The sequence below is a fragment of the Oncorhynchus kisutch genome, linkage group LG5 (assembly GCF_002021735.2).
Source record: "Oncorhynchus kisutch isolate 150728-3 linkage group LG5, Okis_V2, whole genome shotgun sequence".
Lineage (NCBI taxonomy): Eukaryota > Metazoa > Chordata > Actinopteri > Salmoniformes > Salmonidae > Oncorhynchus > Oncorhynchus kisutch.
Window position 1 is genome coordinate 51,068,903 of NC_034178.2, and position 21,026 is coordinate 51,089,928.

Genomic DNA, 21,026 nt, shown 5'->3' on the forward strand with positions numbered 1-21,026 from the left:
TTCTTCCACGGTTGTAAATTATGCTTTGTCCCCCACACCTTGTGTGTCCTAACCCAAAAGACTTTTGGGGAAATGTACCAAGAGTTTCAAGACAAACTGAATTCTTTAAAGGCTACTTACGGGTTAAAAGTTGTGGTTTTGTGGGAGCACGAATGGACAGCCCTCAAAAAGGCAGATCCTAGTGTTAAGGCCTTCCTTACCCATTATGACCCTCCAGAGCCCCTGGAACCGCGACAGGCCTTGTTTGGAGGCCGGACCAATGCTTTGACATTGCGTTATGTAGCTCAACCCGACGAGACAATAGGCTATGTAGATTTTACATCCCTATATCCTCATGTAATGAGTTCCTCATTCTATCCTATAGGGCATCCTGAAATTATTCACAGCGACTTTGACGAACCCCAAAATTATTTTGGTTTAATCAAAGCGACTGTCTACCCTCCTAGGGGGCTGTTTATACCTGTGTTGCCTTACAAGGGTCCTAAAGGAAAACTTTTCTTTCCCCTTTGTCGCACATGCTGTGAAAACCACAACCAGGAAAACCCCTGTGATCACACAGATCAAGAAAGAGCCCTGACCGGTGTATGGGTCACTGTAGAATTCTCTAAGGCTTTAGAGAAGGGGTATCGTGTGGCCAAAATCTTTGAAGTGTGGAACTTTTCCAGGAAATCAGACACACTTTTTAAAGAGTACATCAAAACCTTCTTGAGATGCAAGCAGATGGCTTCAGGCTATCCTGCATCGGTCACAGATCAAGAAAGTAAAGACCAGTACATTCAAGACTACCATGACAGAGAAGGCATACTTCTTGACCCTGACAGAATAGAGGTCAACAAAACCAAAAGAAATGTGTCGAAATTGTACTTGAACTCCCTTTGGGGGAAATTAGCGCAGAGATGCAATATGCTAACAACTTCGATCATTAAAGACCCCGAAGAATTTTTGGAATTTGTTTTTTCGGACCAATACGAAATTTCACATTTTTCCTTCTTGAGTCAAGACATTGCCTTGGTGCAATGGAGGCGCCACCAAAAGTGGGTTCTACCCCCGGGTAATGTAAATGTGTTTCTTGCAGCATTTACCACAGCCTATGGCCGCCTTGAACTGTACACCCTCATGGAACAGCTTCAGAGGCGGGTTCTTTACCACGACACAGACTCTGTGGTCTATGTAAGCAAACCGGGGGATTGGACCCCCCCACTTAGCAACTATCTTGGGGGTTTAACGAGTGAACTCGAAGAGGGTGACCATATTACAGAATGGTCCTCATGTGGTCCAAAAAGCTATGCTTTTAGGACTAAAGCCAATCACGTGGTGTTGAAAGCCAAAGGCGTGACTCAAAACTATGAAAATGCACCGCGTGTAAACTTGGAATCAATCACGCGCTTGGTCGAGGGGTTCGTAAAGGACAAGAATAGTGACTTGGAGATTTTGAGCTCCTACAACAAAATAGTGAGGGATAAAAAGGGGTTCCATCTAAGAAACGCACCACTCACTAAAAGATTCAGGGTAGTCTATGACAAGAGACAGCTATTGCCTGACGGTACCACATTGCCCTTTGGCTACTGACTTATGCTACAAGCCCCAGTGTGTCTTAAAGCTTAAGATATTATGACGGCTGTCGAGGGTTTTGACCCCCGGCTACAATTGCCTTTTTCAGCATTAATTGCCGGCCCTTCAAACAGTGGCAAAACTTTTTTTGTAAAAAGTATTTTAGAGAATTCTGAACATGTGTTATCTCAAAAGCCTGACAATATTGTATGGTGTTATTCATGTTACCAACCTCTGTATGATGAATTATTGAAGACAATAAAAATCAAGTTTGTTGAAGGAATACCCGATTCTCTGTCTGATGATGAACTTCTCCCCCCACATGTAAATAATCTGCTGGTTTTGGACGATATGCTATTTGCTGGTAGCGAACACCCTGAAATTGCACGAGCTTTTACCCAATATACTCATCATAGAAACCTGTCCGTGCTTTACTTGGTCCAGAATGTGTTTCACCAAGGTAAAAATAGTCGGACCATTAGCTTGAATGCCAACTACATGGTATTGTTTAAAAATCCTAGAGACAAACTGCAAATTAGCACTCTAGCTCAGCAGATGTACCCTGGACGGAAATCATACTTTATGGAGAGCTATGAGGACGCTACCAAAGAGCCATTTTCTTATTTAATCGTGGATTTAAAAGCAAATACTCCAGAACACCTTAGGCTACGTACAGGGCTGTTTCCGGGGGAGAGGCCTGCTGCATACCTTCCTAAAAAGTAAACGCTATGTCTCTGCGTTTAAAAAGAAACCTCCCCCTCTTGAGAAGGCTAGTAGGTTCTACAGCTAAAGAACGGAAGGCCATCTTGGGTCGCTGTTCTTCAGATCTCATATTAGCCCTATGTGAGATTGCTTTGAATCTTCTCAAAGGACGCATTCCACTCACCCTGAACCAATTGAAAAAATTAAGGAGACAAAAGACAGCGATCAAACTCTTTGCCAATAAAAGGGCCAGTCTTCAAAAGAAAAGACATAGTATACAACAGTCTGGGGGTTTTCTTCTACCTTTACTCAGTATAGCCGTGCCCTTCATCACCAGCCTTATTGCGGCCAGACGTGGTGGTTGAACACGTGGGTGTGATGGCCACTAAAATGTACTTGGTGCCTCAACAAGAGTTGGATAGACTTAAAAAACAAATGCAGGGTCCTGAAGATATCAGACAAACAGCGGAAAATGATTTGGATACGGCCATGAAGGATGTTTTGAACCGAAAAGGATTGAACCCCTATGATAAGATTCAAAAATACACAAACCTAATGCAAAGGTATTTGACTCGGGTAAAGCAAGGGGAGAGAGAGACTAACCATTTAACCCTTTCCCTACCGGACCCTTTAACAGATGTCGAACCTAACGATAGCCATGCCCCTGTAAGGCCTGTACCGTCGATCTTACCTAGTGGCGATAATATGTCGGGTGAAGCTCAAATGCCATTTGAAGATAAAGTTATGCATGACCTACTGACACATGTGCCTTTACGTAACAGGAAGAATGTTAAATACATTATGAACAAGATAAAAGACTCAAAGGGGATAGCTGCTTGGAACGACTCTGGAGAGTTTATCCTTCAGGGCTCTGTGGTTAGGGGGTCCCATATGCAGGACTTGCTTAAAAGTACCACGGCTGCCCACAAGGTTGCTGATGACCGAAGGCCTCCCGGCTGGCGTCAGTTTCTTAAGGCCCTGGCAATCCTCAACATCCCCCTCTCCGGTGTACCCAACCATAAGCTTCGTCAACAGATTCAAGCTTTAAAACAAAAGCCTTCAACGAGATACAGCACCCCTAAAGATGCCCCAACGACACCGGCCCCATATGAAAGCGATGATGCTAACTCATTTACTCCCATGAACGTCTCAGGACCTTTTCCTAAACCCGATCTCTCGGCGTGGTTAGACTTTTGAAAATGACTTTTGAATGACTATGATTAAATTCAATAAATTTTTTATTTGAAAAATAAGCAAGTTAACATTTGTGGCATTCTTGAAACATATGACGTGAGCATACGCCTTGATTACGCGTTCTTAAAGGACACACATTTGAACACTTTTGATATTTTCTAACAAAACAAGATACAAGGTTATCATTACTTCTTAAATCATCCTTATAAAGAGACATAACATCTTCAAAAGAAACTCCCCGGGCTCTTTGGCACAGGTAAAATACACAGTGGTGACCGCATGTAGTGGAAAGGTTATCTTGCACTTGTTTGATGTTGTAGTAGATCTTTGTACCGTTTAGGGTCAAAAAATCTTTAATAGATTTAGGGAAATGTGAAAAACCGGGGGGAAAGCCATAGGAATCAAAAAAAGTTGAGATTTTTCGTCCACCTTCCTGTTCTAATGTCATAGCTAGCCAATGTTCACCAGGCATGTGTTTAGGATGGGTATTGACAATAAACATTGCAGGCCTCTCAGACCATATCTCCATAGGTAATTCATCACAAGCCAACACTCCACAAAATTGTTTTCCAATCAAGCGGCTCATGAGCCCGTCCAACTCTTGGGTATTCATGTCTTTGTTCAAAGGTCCTTAATAATAATCCACTAAGACCTGTCTTCGGGCATTCACTTCCAAGATTGAATCAGAGCATGCGTAAACAATCATGCTAACTGTACAGGCTAAAGGTGTACGGAAACGCATTTCCAGCCTGAGGTTACCTTGGGACACCACAGACAGATTTCCTGAGGTGTCATCATCAGGTGATAAATTGAAAGCATACAATGTGTAACCCTCTGCAAAATCATTTCTGTCAATAGGTAAAGAGAGATCTTTTAGATGTCGCCCTGTAGCCAGGAATAGATTGTAAAATTCTCGCACAGATATGTTGTTATTAAATTGTGGTTGGAAAGCCTTCGCCGGAACCTGACGTCCGTCCTGACAGAGCGCTACATACTCTGCATTGAAGTGCTGAAAATTAAAGGGGTTTTTATCTAAACTGCCCGTATTAGAGGCGTGATCAACCAGACCTATAACCACATATCTAGGTAAAGGGCCTAGAAATAGGTTTTCTTGACTGCAGATTCTACTGCCCACAGGTATGCTAAAGGTTTTCATGGTAATTCTTTGGAGAGGGTAAAGGGCATTTCCTTTCATCAAAGCATGTGAGTGACCCAGGCGCACGGCCGGAGATACAGATACTTTTTTAATAAAAAGGGTTGCCCCCAACACTTTCAAACTAAAATCCCCGTCTTGGGTAGACATCAGGCAAAAATCATCCTTGGCCCTGGTTAATTTTAATCTTAAATCAACCGAATTTAAGAGTAACCGTTCTTGAAAGAAAATGTCAGAGTGTATAGGGCCTAGCAAATGAAACTCTCGAGATTCGGCGCAGTAGCGAGCTCGTGCCGCTAGTCCTTTGTTTGCACCGGTGGAAGGGTCTGTCGATTCCATAGAGGCTCCTGCAGTATCCTTGCTAAACAGCCCGGCGCTAAATTGGGTTTTGAGAGTGTCTTCGGAGTAGTTTAGTAAACACTCCATGATGGCTCTATAAGGGTATGTAGCGCTGCTTTGACTGATTAGGCGTTCACCCAAAGTCACATCAACTTGGGAGAAAATGGTGGCCAAGGGGTAATTAATGAGACTCACTTTGGCATCGTCTGCAATATTAGACCCATCTCTTTTGGTCACTTTTAGACGTAAATGCACCAAGGTGTTGTTGAGGTCCAGATAGTTGTCACCATGGCCTGGTATGAAAAATTCGATAGGCCCGTTATCGGTAATAGCAGAGAGAGGGGCTATCTCCACATAACTGGATCTATCTATTGAATGCTGCGTTAACGGTGCCGTGAAAAGATCAAGTTCTGTCTTTATAGCTTCAGAGGACATTCGATGTAAAAGAGCCATGTCACTTATTCTTTTAGAAAATACTTCCTAGTATTCTTTTAGCCTGTTTTGGTACAGACCTCCTCACTTTACCCCGTCTTTGACTTACTGAGGTTCTTTTAACAGTTAACCGCCGCTTTTTAGGTGCAGGTCTACGCCTTAAACCAGGGGGTCTCTTTTTTGGCCTTCGAGACAATATCATAAGCCCCGAGCCTTCTTGATGCTCCACCTCTGGTGACGCCCTTCGGGCCATAGCATTGGCTACAACCTCACTTACTATATTTTTAGCCGCTGATTTTAAATGTGGTTTGGCTATGCTGAAGCCTCTCTTCATAAACGGTAAAACCATCCTGAAGAGGTTACGGAATATACCTCCTATCCCCGAACCATACATTGTCGGCGCTCCATGATATCCTGGTAGTCCATTACCCACTTGATCCACATAGTATGAAACATAACGGTTAGGGTCGAGCTGATGGTGCTCCATAACCCTTTTATTTGTATTATGTTTATAAATATAATACAGCTATTATATATGTAGAGAGGTTTTGGTGGGTCTAAAGTGGAGTTTTACAATCGTTTTACCATAAGTAAATTCAATGTTTTCGTTCTGATCCGTTTTAAGCTCAACCAGAATGTTTTCAATATAGTTCTTGCTGACATGTACGTAGTGCGGCTTGTCATAATTGACAGTGACGATGTCCCCATCCTTGCCGTCTATATGAACTGTTCGCAGGAGGGGCACACAGCTGTCTCCGACCCTTTGATAGGTTATGATGTCGGTATAGACAAATATGTTGTAAAAGCCTGCATGTATATCCGCAGGGAATGGGAATAATTTATCGTTCACATACGTCCATTTATTGGGACCCATCCCCAACATGTAGGATAAATTACCGCTGGTCTTTATACCTCCGTTAGCAGGCCCTGAGATTTGTATCCTTTTATGGATTGGATTGTAGAATAGGAATATTTCCATCTTGTTCAGGGTTAGGTGTTCATTCAACTCTGAGACGATCCTGTCGACGGTTCTATAGAAACCTTTTTTAAGCTTAATAAGTTTCGCAGGTTCCGAGAACCTTTTGCAATAAAAATCACGGTCCTTAGCTTTGATATTATACCAACTATGGGGGTATGTAATCTCGCTGAGACCTACTTCCCAAGCCTCTGATAACTCTATAGGCTTTGGAAAATTGGTTGTATACTTCGAACTCTGATTATTACGATATATCTGTGCCGACGCATTACTGGGGAGAGTCAGGTAGAAGCCGCTGTGTTCCATGATGCCCAACTGTGTACACGCGAATGATGCGCTAGTTATCATGACTAGGGGTTTAAATTAACCCCCGTTGCCTCCACCACATCCTGCTCCAATACCCAACTGTTGAACTTTTGAGGCCAGTTTTTCCAGCGGACCAGCAACCATTTTTTACCCTTTTCTCTCTTCTGATCTAGAATCTCCTCCACGTGAAAGACTTTGTCTTTACCCAACTGGACCTTCTGTAATTCCTACTCATAAAAAGATCCCTCTATAAGATCCCCGTCATAATCTTTTAATTTGTAGACCGGCGGAATGCGTGGCAGACATTCGGTAACGGTAAACAACTCCGAGCTAAAGCCTTGTTCGTATTTTTTGTCGAAAACACCCCTCAACTTTGATATACGCACCAAGTCACCCACTAGGAATTTAAAAGTCATTTTTTTCTTACGGCGAAGTGGGAACAAACCATACATATTTTTAAAGACTTGAAAAGAGTTTTCCGAAGAGACCTCCGAGGGCTTCATACGTATAGTCTTATGGTAGCTGTGGTTGTAACCGTTTACTAAATCCTGAACTATGTCTGTATATCGGTTGGTGTTGTGAGCTGTAAAATAGCGCCACATCCGCTCTTTCAAAGTCCTATTAAAGCGTTCCACAACCGAAGCTTTCAAATCAGAGCCTGTAGCAAAATGTACTATATTATACTTATTCATTAGCTTCTGAAATGTTTTATTAAAAAATTCTTTTCCGCCATCCGTCTGCACTTTCTTGGGGGCGCCTCCTGCCTTCAAGATCGATTCAAAGGCCCTGGTCACCTCTGCCCCGCTCTTATTTTTTAACACCCTTACATAGGCTAATTTAGAGAAAATATCTATAACCGTTAGCATGTAGCGATTTCCATCATTTTTATCGGCAAGGGACTGCATGTCACATAGATCCGCCTGAAATTGGGATAATGGATGCGTAGAAAAAACTCTATTTCTTGGAAAATGTTTTCTTACAGGTTTATGTAGAGTGTAGGCATCTTGCTCTGATAACCATTCATTCACTTTAGCATCGCTTAACAGACTCCCTGTTTCTTCGACTATAGCTCTCTGTAAACGCTCTTTACCACCATAAGACCCGGGGTTAGAGGGATTATAATATATGTTTTTCAACAGCTGCTCAGCCATCCTTCTTGCCTCTCTGAGGTACAATAACTGTAATGAGCCACTTTCATATAACGACAACATTTCAGTTTGTGAATTTTTATTTTAAGAATGCAACAATTATTACGTATACAGACAATTCAGGATTTGTTGCAAGATACAAGTCCCCGTTTTCTCAACAATCACAGCATGCAACACCCTGTATATATTGTTTAGATTTACAGGTTTGTTTCGCTGAATTTTTAAAACACACACGTCTGATATATAAGTATATAAACAACAAATATGATACACATTCACATTAAAGGGTGGTTCAAACAAATAATGTAAAATCTTAGCCAAAGTTATTTCTAGTTCTTCAGAATCCTCAACAAGCCTTGATACCATATGTGACCATTGTAAACTCTCGCCCGTATGTCGGACATGTTTCATGATTTGCTCCATTTTTAACACACGCTCTACAATAACCCCTGTATTGTGGGTTGTGTAGAACTTTACATTGTTCACTTTATTTTCAATAATCTGATGCATAACATTTGTAAGGTCTCTCAAAAGAAAAAATGTATTTATTCGCTCAAACATCGTAGACACATAGTTACCCATAGCTCTAAATAAACAAAATGTCACTCGGTCTCTTGGGATTTATTGAGCCAGAAAAGCATCACATCAGCCATCACAGCTTCCCTGTATTTGTTGTCGTCCACCAGGGTGTGTCGGATTTCTTTGAGTTTCTCATGGATGAAGAGGGCCTCCTTCAGTTCATGTAGGAAGGCTTCGGTTACCCCGTAAACTCTAGGGATAGACGGCGCAATACCCATAGACTCCAGGGCGATGACCAGCGCTGGTATAAAACGGCAGGACCACAGTCTTTTCACCAGCTCCTCAAAATGATTGAAAAAGTAGTATCTAGGAGGGTCGTAGAGGCAAGGATGACGACGCTGGCTGGGATGATTGATCTCACAGCCGATGCATTTTTCTCGTATATATTCGCCAATCACCACGTTTAAAAGTGTAGCTACAGAGGCCTTGATTGTATCCACAAAAACAGTACTGGCCACCCCATCAAACACATCCTCAGGCTGGGTAAATGTCGGGGGTGTCACGGGTCTTGCCAGGGGTGCGTAGAGTGTAGGGCTTCGTGGCATAGAGTCTTTAGTGTCGGGCCCCCATGACGTAGTGGCTTCCTCGTAGATGGTCTGGAGATCCATGGTGTATGCTGAAATGAAGAACTGTCTGCTTTTTTTCTTTTTATTGTAGAACAAGGCCCTTGGGTATCTGGGGGGGCGGGGTTAAAGCATCCGCTTACTTAGTTTTCTTCTGACGCTGTATCTTCTTGAGGCTCTTTTGCATCGTAATCTTTACGATTCGTATATATTATGCACTTCTTTAAATGAACAAGGCTCTGACGCTGTTGGCTCTGTACAAAGAGAGCATCCAACGGTTGCAACATTTTCAATTCCAGTACATCCCAACTGTTAAAAGGAATAAGCAGACGCAGTCGGGTATCCCCAGTCAGGCCACCACCCCTAAGTTTGTGGTTTCGGATTGCCTCGGTGCCGATATAGAACTCCACGCTGCCGCACGGTCGGCCATTCTTTCTTTGTATTTTCACCCTGTGAAATATTTGTCCTGAGGAGTCCGGGGTACCTTCCCAACGGGTCTCGTGGCCCGTGAACACACTATACCCCTTGGTGATAAGGCTCAGTTCAGGACACACAACCTTGCGAAAAACCGACCAGTCTTCAACACCATATTCCAAGCCTACAGTCTGGTCTGTATATTCTTCTCCTTCATCTACCGTATAGAGGGTCACTCTACAGGCCAGGTAATCAAACCGATACCCCCACTGCTGGCCATTAGACATCAACACTTGATCTGTCAGAGCATTTGCTGGCGGTATTTGGGTTCTATACACATTTAAAAAACGTTTTTTTGGCGCATCATATATTGCTGGTTGATACTTTGCCCTTGCTCTATGGGCAACCCGAAGGCCTGTTTCAGTTGTTACAGTCATCACTGCTTTGGTACCGATCCCAAATTCCATGGTTATTCTTAAGATCTTGTGCACTCTTAAACAGGTATTGTTCAGCGGCTTTATAAGGGGCCTTAACCAACCCAAACCGTGAGAAACAGTAACAGGTTGACCTGACACATGGTCACTTACTCAACCCAGGGCATGCACCCTTCTACATGACATAGGGTCATAAATCATTACATAGGGTCATAAATCAGGCTTGGGTCATCAATCATTAACGGCCTGTCAAAGGGACCCTTACTCACCCCATAGCCCCCACCTAACCAGGCTTGTCTATCAGGCTTGGGTCATCAATCATTAACGGCCTGTCAAATGGACCCTTACTCACCCCATAGCCCCCACCTAACCAGGCTTGCCTGACCAGAAGACATGCACACGTCATCACTACATAGGGTTCACATAGAGTTCACATAGGTTCACATAGGGTCATCAATCAAAATTTTGACCCGTGACATCTACTCTATTCTCTCTCAGGTGCAGCGATCGGTAAGCTGCTCTGACAGCCGATGCTTGAAGTTAGTGAGGGAGATATGAGTCTCCAACTTCAGTGATTTTTGCAATTCGTTTCAGTCATTGGTAGCAGAGAAGGAAAAGCAACCAAAGGAGGTGTTGGCTTTGGGGATGACCAGTGAAATATACCTGCTGGAGCACGTGCTACGGGTGGGTGTTGCTATGGTGACCAGTGAGCTAAGGCGGAGCTTTATCTAGCAAAGACTTATAGATTACCTGGAGCCAGTGGGTTTGGCTATGAATATGTAGCGAGGATCAGGTCGCAATGGTGGATAGTATATGATATATACAGTGCCTTGCGAAAGTATTCGGCCCCTTGAACTTTGCGACCTTTTGCCACATTTCAGGCTTCAAACAAAGATATAAAACTGTATTTTTTTGTGAAGAATCAACAACAAGTGGGACACAATCATGAAGTGGAACGACATTTATTGGATATTTCAAACTTTTTTAACAAATCAAAAACTGAGAAATTTGGCGTGCAAAATTATTCAGCCCCTTTACTTTCAGTGCAGCAAACTCTCTCCAGAAGTTCAGTGAGGATCTTTGAATGATCCAATGTTGACCTAAATGACTAATGATGATAAATACAATCCACCTGTGTGTAAACAAGTCTCCGTATAAATGCACCTGCACTGTGATAGTCTCAGTGGTCCGTTAAAAGCGCAGAGAGCATCATGAAGAACAAGGAACACACCAGGCTGGTCCGAGATACTGTTGTGAAGAAGTTTAATGCCGGATTTGGATACAAAAAGATTTCCCAAGCTTTAAACATCCCAAGGAGCACTGTGCAAGCGATAATATTGAAATGGAAGGAGTATCAGACCACTGCAAATCTACCAAGACCTGGCCCTCCCTCTAAACTTTCAGCTCATACAAGGAGAAGACTGATCAGAGATGCAGCCAAGAGGCCCATGATCACTCTGGATGAACTGCAGAGATCTACAGCTGAGGTGGGAGACTCTGTCCATAGGACAACAATCAGTTGTATATTGCACAAATCTGGCCTTTATGGAAGAGTGGCAAGAAGAAAGCCATTTCTTAAAGATATCCATAAAAAGTGTCATTTAAAGTTTGCCACAAGCCACCTGGGAGACACACCAAACAAGTGGAAGAAGGTGCTCTGGTCAGATGAAACCAAAATGGAACTTTTTGGCAACAATGCAAAACGTTATGTTTGGCGTAAAAGCAACACAGCTCATCACCCTGAACACACCATCCCCACTGTCAAACATGGTGGTGGCAGCATCATGGTTTGGGCCTGCTTTTCTTCAGCAGGGACAGGGAATATGGTTAAAATTGATGGGAAGATGGATGGAGCCAAATACAGGACCATTCTGGAAGAAAACCTGATGGAGTCTGCAAAAGACCTGAGACTGGGACGGAGATTTGTCTCCACCAACAAGACAATGATCCAAAACATAAAGCAAAATCTACAATGGAATGGTTCAAAAATAAACATATCCAGGTGTTAGAATGGCCACGTCAAAGTCCAGACCTGAATCCAATCGAGAATCTGTGGAAAGAACTGAAAACTGCTGTTCACAAATGCTCTCCATCCAACCTCACTGAGCTCGAGCTGTTTTGCAAGGAGGGTTGGGAAAAAATTTCAGTCTCTCGATGTGCAAAACTGATAGAGACATACCCCAAGCGACTTACAGCTGTAATCGCAGCAAAAGGCGGCGCTACAAAGTATTAACTTAAGGGGGCTGAATAATTTTGCACGCCCAATTTTTCAGTTTTTGATTTGTTCAAAATGTTTGAAATATCCAATAAATGTCGTTCCACTTCATGATTGTGTCCCACTTGTTGTTGATTCTTCACAAAAAAATACAGTTTTATATCTTTATGTTTGAAGCCTGAAATGTGGCAAAAGGTCGCAAAGTTCAAGGGGGCCGAATACTTTCGCAAGGCACTGTATATTAAAAAAACGCTGGACAAGGTGGGATCTTTTTGTGTCTGTAAAATAAATTGTGTGAAAAATGTGGAAATGCTTTTATGCACAAATATTAATATAATAACCATCATATTGAAGTAAACTTGGAGTCACGTGATAATATGTTGTGTGGTCCTCCCACTACAACTGTTAATTAGGCTACAGATTAAATGAATGACGATGAACTGCATAGGGTGGTAAAAGTGCCAGGAGATGAGTTTGATGCTCCTTTCAATAAGTAAATAGTCTTATTCTGGTGATATGATGATAGATGCTTGGCTGCCGTTTGACAAATACAAATAATTGTACCCTTTTGTCCATAATAATCTCATCATGTAGGCTATACCCGCACTGGATCTGCGAGCTGTTGGCTAGAGCGCACATGCCAGAGTGAGCACATTCGCTATAACTATGCAACATTTAACTTGTATTTTTTTATTCGGTACATTGGATTTTAACTGCAAAAGTCCATTTGAATATGCACTACATATTTACCACATACTTATCCGCAACAAATCAATTTGATGTAAACAGAACTCCGATGGAAAAATGCACATGAACATTTGTCAACCAATTGGATGGAAACCTAGCTATAGACACCCTAAAGACTCTTGGACGTGCACTTGGTTATGCCAAACATTTAAAGAATAAGCTACAGACCAGCCAAAACAAGCATGTAAGATTTGTACTTAATCTCCCACCTCATACTCATCAAGAGGTCAAGCATTTTAAGCAGCTAGTATGGCTATCTGTGGAAAAAAGACTAGTATTAATTCAATTTAGTGTGGTCTACAAAATTATCACGACTCGGTACCCAGGTACTCAACCAACCATTTTTCATTTGTTAAGAATGTCCACCAGCATAATACCAGAGCCAGACACTCTGTTCACGGTTATAAATATATATTTTTTGCCTTTCCAATGCATTGATATACAAATTATTATTACATTCTAAAATGTGAGAATAATGTGGACTTGCCTGACTAAATAAATTGGATGCATGGCGATTTTTCTGTAGCCTATGTGGCCAATGCAGGCACACATAATAAAGCCATGAATAGTGGTAGAATTAATCTCACCATCGCTGTTATTAACATGAAAAAGCGAGCAAAAACATTTCATTTTGTGATGGAAGGATTTGTATGGAAAGCCATGTTGAAGCCAGAATTAGATGATGTTGTCACCCTCATAATTAGCGAACATAGTTTTACCGCAACAGAATAGCACAGCACCCTTTAATTGAAGCTGCTGGAAACAAACAAGTGGCCACGTCTCTCACAAAAACTGATTAAAAAAATCTTATCACCGATATTTATTATGGAGCAGGAGAACTTATAAATTGCCTACAATAATTACAAGGACTTTTCAAGCATCAAATTGAGGAAATGTCTAATTTTCAAGGTAGGCCTATTCCAGTACTTTAATTTCTGAGTTCAAGTAGGCTACCTCAAGGCCTTTGTGTTGTTTAAAATTGCAGGTGTAACATGGAAACCCAAATGTATTTGTCGTCATTTCATTAGTAGATCATATGGTGAAGAAGCCCACTAGGCTGTAATTTGTTGTCATTATATCCAGAATAATTAATAGGAATAGCGTTGGGTGTTGCATAATAGTCTATCCTACACGATTGCGCACAGTAGACACTGTGTCCAACCCGAGGAATAAAAACAGGAACTCATTACCTTGACGCTTTCTCAGTTAGACCTAACGAGACTCTGCTGTAAATCAATCAGACAACAACAGATGATCAACATCAATCGCTAGGGATATTATAAAAAACGTGGATCAAGGCATAACTCGCTTGCGTAACAAATTAAACAAACATTATGGACATTCCTCGCGAACAACTTTTTCCCAGCACTTTGGCAGTTGTTGCATCGCATGCGGTATAACAGCTGTTTGTCACATGGCTGTAATTCAGAAAAGTCCTTTCTGTATCAGATGATGTGTGAAAATATCATGGCGTAATTAAACAGCTCAACACCAAATGCACATCCAACAAGTATTATGCATAATTATTGAAGAACCAAGGTAAGGTGCCTCTCAGTTTGAAGCATTCGATCTTTCAATCACATACATTTCGGGGGATTTGTGTGCGCACGAAAACTGTTTTCACCCCGTAACATAAGGGAGACACGAAATGTTACGTTACACTGCATTTCTGAGCTCTTTATACAGAAAACGGTCCGACAGCTAGATCCAGGACTCTTACAGTGTTCAAGTTAAATGTCTAATTGAACTGATTAATGCTTAATATATCATATAACGAAAACTTACACCGACATAAATGCAGGGACAGAGAAGTAATATTTTATGTCACACGATTTTGGACAAATCCATCAAGATACCAACCATGAGGGTTTAAAAATAGATTTTAAATCAATTCGTGAATTTTATTGAATAACTATGTTCCCCCCTGATATCTTAACGTAATTATATATATTTTTAAATGGCAGATTATTATCAACAGCTGTAACAAGTTGTCCAGCGTAGGAAATGTACCCTAGTTTATAGAAAGACCAATATGCATCTTCCTTTCGACCAAAACCCACCACTGGAGTGCGCAGCAAAAGAGCTCTATTTTCATGTCATTAGACCATACCACCGGTTACAATCCAAGCATTTACATTTGTTCGATGACATAAAAATAAAGCTCTTTGGCCATGCACACCAGTGGTGGGTTTTGCATCGAAACAAGGATGCATATGCAGAAAAGAACCCCATATCAACTGAAAAATATGGTGGTGGATCTTTGATGTTATGGGGCTATTTTGCTTCCACTGGTCCTGGGGCCCTTGTTAAGGTTAACGGCATCATGAATTTTAGCCAGTACCAGAACATTTTTGCCAAAAACCTAGTTTGCCTCTGCCAGGAGGCTGAAACTTGGCAGTAACAAGTTGATCCTCCAGCAAGAAAATAACCCCAAGCACACATCAAAATCCACAAAGAAGGTTCATTGACCATAAAATCAACATTTTGCAAGGCCATCTCAGTCTCCGGACTCTGTATGGATGAATGGCCTAAGATCCCTTGTTCTCCAATCTCAGAAAACATTTTAGAAAAAGGCTCAGTGCCATTATCCTCGCAAGGCAAGCTATTGAAAGGTGTTGAAAACAGGGATGCCAATCATTTTGACCCCCATCTTTTTGAGAAAAAAATATGACTCGTGCAACAAAATCTATTTATCTGAGCAATTGTATTAATATAAAATAACAATTTCCCCAAAACATTGGAGCATACAATAGAGATCAAAACAGTATTTTTAATCTTTATCAAGGTTGACAATAATTTTGGAAGGTAATTTTTTTTGGGGGGGTGGTATTGAAAATCAGTGTGGGTATTTCAAAGTACCCCTGTATACGGTATATACGGTACACCACCCAAGCCTAGAATGTACCATTTGTACCATGGACAAATTTAGGTTACAACAGATCTCTCTGTGGTGCTTGTGAAACTATAGAATCAGGCAGCCATGTACAGACACACACACACCCTCAGATAGGAATATTATACCAGTGGAGGTCGATGGGGCCATGGGCTCTTGAAGGCTTTTAGAGGCCAGGTCATGAGAATCGATTTGACTGTCTATTCAATTGAACAATTCCACTTGACTCCTCCTGTAGTGCTTTTTATACCCATTTATCATTGAGCCAATCCAACTGAAACAGGCCTAAGGCTACTGTGGCTCGCCAGGTAAAACTCTCTCAAACATAACAAAATCTCTGATTGCAACCAGACTGGTGGGCCAGGAACAATCTGGCATGACTTGATCAGAATCTGTAGAGCTGACAGGAGCACATGTTCCTGTACACATGTTCCTGTACCCATGTTCCTGTACACATGTTCCTGTACACATGTTCCTGTACACATGTTCCTGTACACATGTTCCTGTACACATGTTCCTGTACACATGTTCCTGTACACATGTTCCTGTACTCTCCTCTAATTATAGAGTAGAGGACTATAATTGTCAATTGAGGAAAGTGTTCTCAGGTTGGAGCTAATGTGACAAATGAAATGGTCGACAAGCAAATGTGGTGGCCAATTAGGATGTCCATAATGAACCATAACAGCTTACCAGTCCAGATGAGAAAACAGAGAAGCTAAGAGGTCAAAGGGGACTGAGCTACTCCTCTCTACCATCTCATTGATAGAGTACAAATCAAGCACAAAAAACATTGATGGCCCAGTCATATCAATACAACTCAATGAGGTAGTCTATCTGATTCATGACCTCATTCCTCTCATAGCTTCGTTTCCCTGGTCGTTTGCTAACTACATTCAGCATTAATAACTGATCATTAATCCAACGTGACCTGGATCTGACTCTCTAGACATGCTTCATCTGCCAGAGAACCATGGTTCCCATCTTAAACAAATACAAAAACAGCCGTGACATGTTCTGCTTGTCTGTTGTGAAAGGATTAACGTACATGGTGTATGTGTCAGACTGCACTGTGTGTGACCCTTTCCCTCTGCCCTGATTAGCAAAGAGAATAGACAAGTATTGTAAATAAAGCGCATGGGAAAAAATATCGTTATTATTACTTTACCACAATCTGTCAATGCCACTCTATTCCTTTTCCTTTCTGTAGAGCAATTACCGGCTTACCAACCAACTCTATCAACCTTTCTATTTTGTCTTCCTATTCCTCCCTCCTTCACCTTGTCCTTCTGAACTTTGAAGAAAAAATAAAAATATAATATTGATGGATGTGAACTTGATCGTGATATTTCTTCCATGTAAATGTATTTCCTATATATCATGTCTGTGTTAGTGTTGCTTTCCGTCCCTCTCCTCACCCCAACCTGAGCTTGAACCAGGGACTCTTTGAACACAGACACCCTCAAAGCATCGTTACCTATCGCTCCACAAAAGCCGCAGCCATTGTAGCGCAAGGGAAACAACTACTTCAAGGTCTTAGAGCAAGTGATATCACCGATTGAAACGCTACTAGCGCACACCGCTAACTAGCTAGCCATTTCACACAGGCTACTTCTTCGACGAACAAGTAGGGCTCATAGGTCTAATGACACCTTCCTAATGCGGAGTAATGGACTGTTTGTGTCTGTGGTCACGTTTAAAGGAGCTGGCCCTCCCTGTAGCAGTCAGAAGGATCCGGTGGGTGTGATGACAGATCGCTAAATCTCTCTCTCTCTGATCCTCAAGGTGTGTGAGTGTAGAGGAATGTTGGCAAGGTAAAGCACTTATTTTGTTGAACCGCTCGCTAACAGGTGCAGTGAGAAGGCCGTGTTAATTTATCGATCTGTGTTGTTTTGTCAGCAGAGGCAGCAGGGCTGACCTTGGTGAACTTTATGACATCGGACTCACCGCTAATAGCTTGTCTAACATTTAAGTGTAATTTCAATAGTTATTGTATCAATAGTAAATTGCACCAATCACATATATAATAAAATGAAGACTATGACCCTGATGAACCATCTGTCTTGCAGGGCACATGCACATGCGTCTGACTTTCTTCTGGTAGACAGTTGATAGATTACATTTCTTGAGGGAAAACAACATTCCTGTTTAAACAACGACCAAAGATAACAGCAGTTTACAATCCTTTAGATGCCCCTGAGGTCATAGGCATCATGTCAGGTAGAATCATCTCTAGCGTTATAGATTGACTAAAAGATGCTGCAAGAGTTAATGGGGAAATTGTGCCAGGCCCAGTTCAAAATTGTGACATACATGTGTTAGACAAAGTTTCAAATAGAGTCTGAGTTTACTTATAGCAATGCAGAGTGGAATCTCATTTTGCTCATCTTCCATGTTCTCATAAATATGTGAGTTCACATAAATACTGTCTTTTAGCACGTCGTCTTGACAGATCACTCCGGTCCGTATTGAACAACCAGTCATTACCAGAGCAAATAAGGTCATTTTGAGGGCAGATGTGGGGTTGGAGGTAGGGCTAGGTCGGTGACCGTATTACTGCCACACCAGTAGTCATGACCGCAGTTAAATTAAACGTGACTGTTGAGTCACGGTTATCTCCTCTTATGCACTCTGGACATGCGTTGGCAGTATCCAACTCGCTAATGATCATCAGGTTGCTCATGGCTTGCTACTCAGGGCTCTTACTGTCCCTCTAACCACACTGACATCAATGCAAATGTAATCTAAAATCACAACAAACATTTATCATCAAAACAGTCTCAAGACTTTCAATCTCACCTCACTGTAATAAATCACTTGAAGAAGGGTTAAAACTAAGTGGAACTCGCCCAAGGTTCCGTTCACGTGGTCTCCAGCTGCTGACCCGGGACCTCAAACATCGCTTCACCACAGCTCCCATCCTGATTCATCCTGACCCATCTTGTCAGTTCATGGTGGAGGCCGATGCTTCAGATGTCGGAGTGGGGGCTGTCCTGTCCCAGCGTTCTGCCCTTGACCTCAAGCTACATCCCTGCGCCTCAATGCCACGGAAAGGAACTACGACGTGGGGGAATCGTGAGCTTCTGGCAGTGAAGATGGTGTTGGAGGAATGGAGGCACTGGCTGGAGGGGGCAGAACATCCGTTCATCGTGTGGACTGACCACAAGTACCTGGAGTATCTCCCCACCGCCAAGCGCCTCAACTCTAGGCAAGCCAAATGGGTCCTGCTGTTCAAACGGTTCGACTTCTCCCTCTCATACCAGCCGGGATCTAAGAGTGTCAAGCCGGATGCACTGTCCCGCTGCTATAGCCCCACAATTACTACCCCGGAACCCGAGACCATCCTTCCCACTTCATGCCTGGCAGCGGCACTCAGCTGTGGAATCGGGAAGCATATCCGTGAGGCGCAGCGTTCCCAGCCGATGCAAGCCGATGAACACCATCCCAACCGCGAAGCACGGGGGTGGCAGCATCATGCCGTGGGGGTGCTTTGCTGCGGGAGGGAAAATTGTGGCTTTATCGAAGCAACATCTCAAGACATCAGTCAGGAAATTAAAGCTTGGTCGCAAATGGGTCTTCCAAATTGACAATTTTTTATATATTTTTTTATTTAACCTTTATTTAACCAGGTAAGCTAGTTGAGAACAAGTTCTCATTTGCAACTGCGACCTGGCCAATATAAAGCATAGCAGTTCGACACATACAACAACACAGAGTTATACATGGAATGAACAAAGCATACAGTCAATAATACAGTAGAAAAAAAGTCTATATACAGTTAGTGCAAATTAGGTCAAATAAGGGAGTTAAGGCAATAAATAGGCCATGGTGGCGAAGAAATTACAATATGGCAATTAAACACTGGAATGGTATATGTGCAAAAGATGGATGTGCAAGTAGAGATACTGTGGTGCAAAAGGAGAAAAATAAATACAGTATGGGGATGAGGTAGATAGATGGGCTGTATACAGATGGGCTATGAACAGGTGCAGTGATCTGTGAGTTGCTCTGACAGCTGGTTCTTAAAGCTAGTAAGGGAGATGGGAATCTCCAGCTTCAGTGATTTTTGCAGTTCGTTCCAGTCAGTGGCAGCAGAGAACTGGAAGGAAAGGCGACCAAAGGAGGAATTGGCTTTGGGGGTGACCAGTGAGATATACCTTCTGGAGCGCGTGCTACGAGTGGGTGCTGCTATGGTGACCAGCGAGCTGAGATAGGGTGGGGCTTTACCTAGCAGAGACTTGTAGATAACCTGTAGCCAGTGGGTTTGGCGACGGGTATGAAGCGAGGGCCAGCCAACGAGAGCGTATAGGTCGCAGTGGTGAGTAGTGTATGGGGCTTTGGTGGCAAAACGGATGGCACTGTGATAGACTACATCCAGTTTGCTGAGTAGAGTGTTGGAGGCTATTTTATAGATGACATCGCCGAAGTCAAGGATCGGTAGAATGGTCAGTTTTACGAGGGTATGTTTGGCAGCATGAGTGAAGGAAGCTTTGTTGCGAAATAGGAATCCGATTCTAGATAACATTTTTGATTGGAGATGCTTCATGTGAGTCTGGAAGGAGAGTTTACAGTCTAACCAGACACCTAGGTATTTGTAGTTATCCACGTATTCTAAGTCAGAGCCGTCCAGAGTAGTGATGCTGGATGGGCGGGCAGGTGCGGGAAATGATCGGTTGAATAGCATGCATTTTGTTTTATTTGCGTTTAAGAGCAGTTGGAGGCCATGGAAGGAGAGTTGTATGGAATTGAAGCTCGTCTGGAGGTTAGTTAACACAGTGTCCAAAGAAGGGCCAGAAGTATACAGAATGGTGTCGTCTGCGTAGAGGTGGATCAGAGAATCACCAGCAGCAAGAGCGACATCATTGATGTATACAGAGAAGAGAGTCGGCCTGAGAATTTAACCCTGTGGCACCCCCATATAGACTGCCAGAGGTCCAGACAACAGGCCCTCCGATTTGACACACTGAACTCTATCAGAGAAGTAGTTGGTGAACCAGGTGAGGCAATCATTTGAGAAACCAAGGCTGTTGAGTCTGCCAATAAGAATGTGGTGATTGACAGAGTCGAAAGCCTTGGCCAGGTCAATGAATACAGCTGCACAGTACTGTCTCTTATCGATGGCGGTTATGATATCGTTAAGGACCTTGAGCGTGGCTGAGGTGCACCCATGACCATCTCAGAAACCAGATTACATAGTGGAGAAGGTACGATGTGATTCAAAATGGTCAGTAAATCTGTTTGTTAACTTGGCTTTCGAAGACCTTAGAGATGCAGGGTAGGATAGATATAGGTCTGTAGCAGTTTGGGTCTAGAGTGTCTCACCCTTTGAAGAGGGGGATGACCGCGGCAGCGTTCCAATCTTTGGGAATCTCAGACGATA

The 21,026-nt window shown here is 42.6% G+C and overlaps 1 protein-coding gene across 5 annotated transcripts in view; it reads right to left on the reverse strand.

The window, feature by feature from the left end:
* LOC109882617 (SPRY domain-containing protein 3) overlaps positions 1 to 21,026 on the reverse strand; it is an 82,660-nt gene that overhangs the window by 23,124 nt on the left and 38,510 nt on the right. The gene's annotated exons all lie outside the window — the stretch shown is intronic.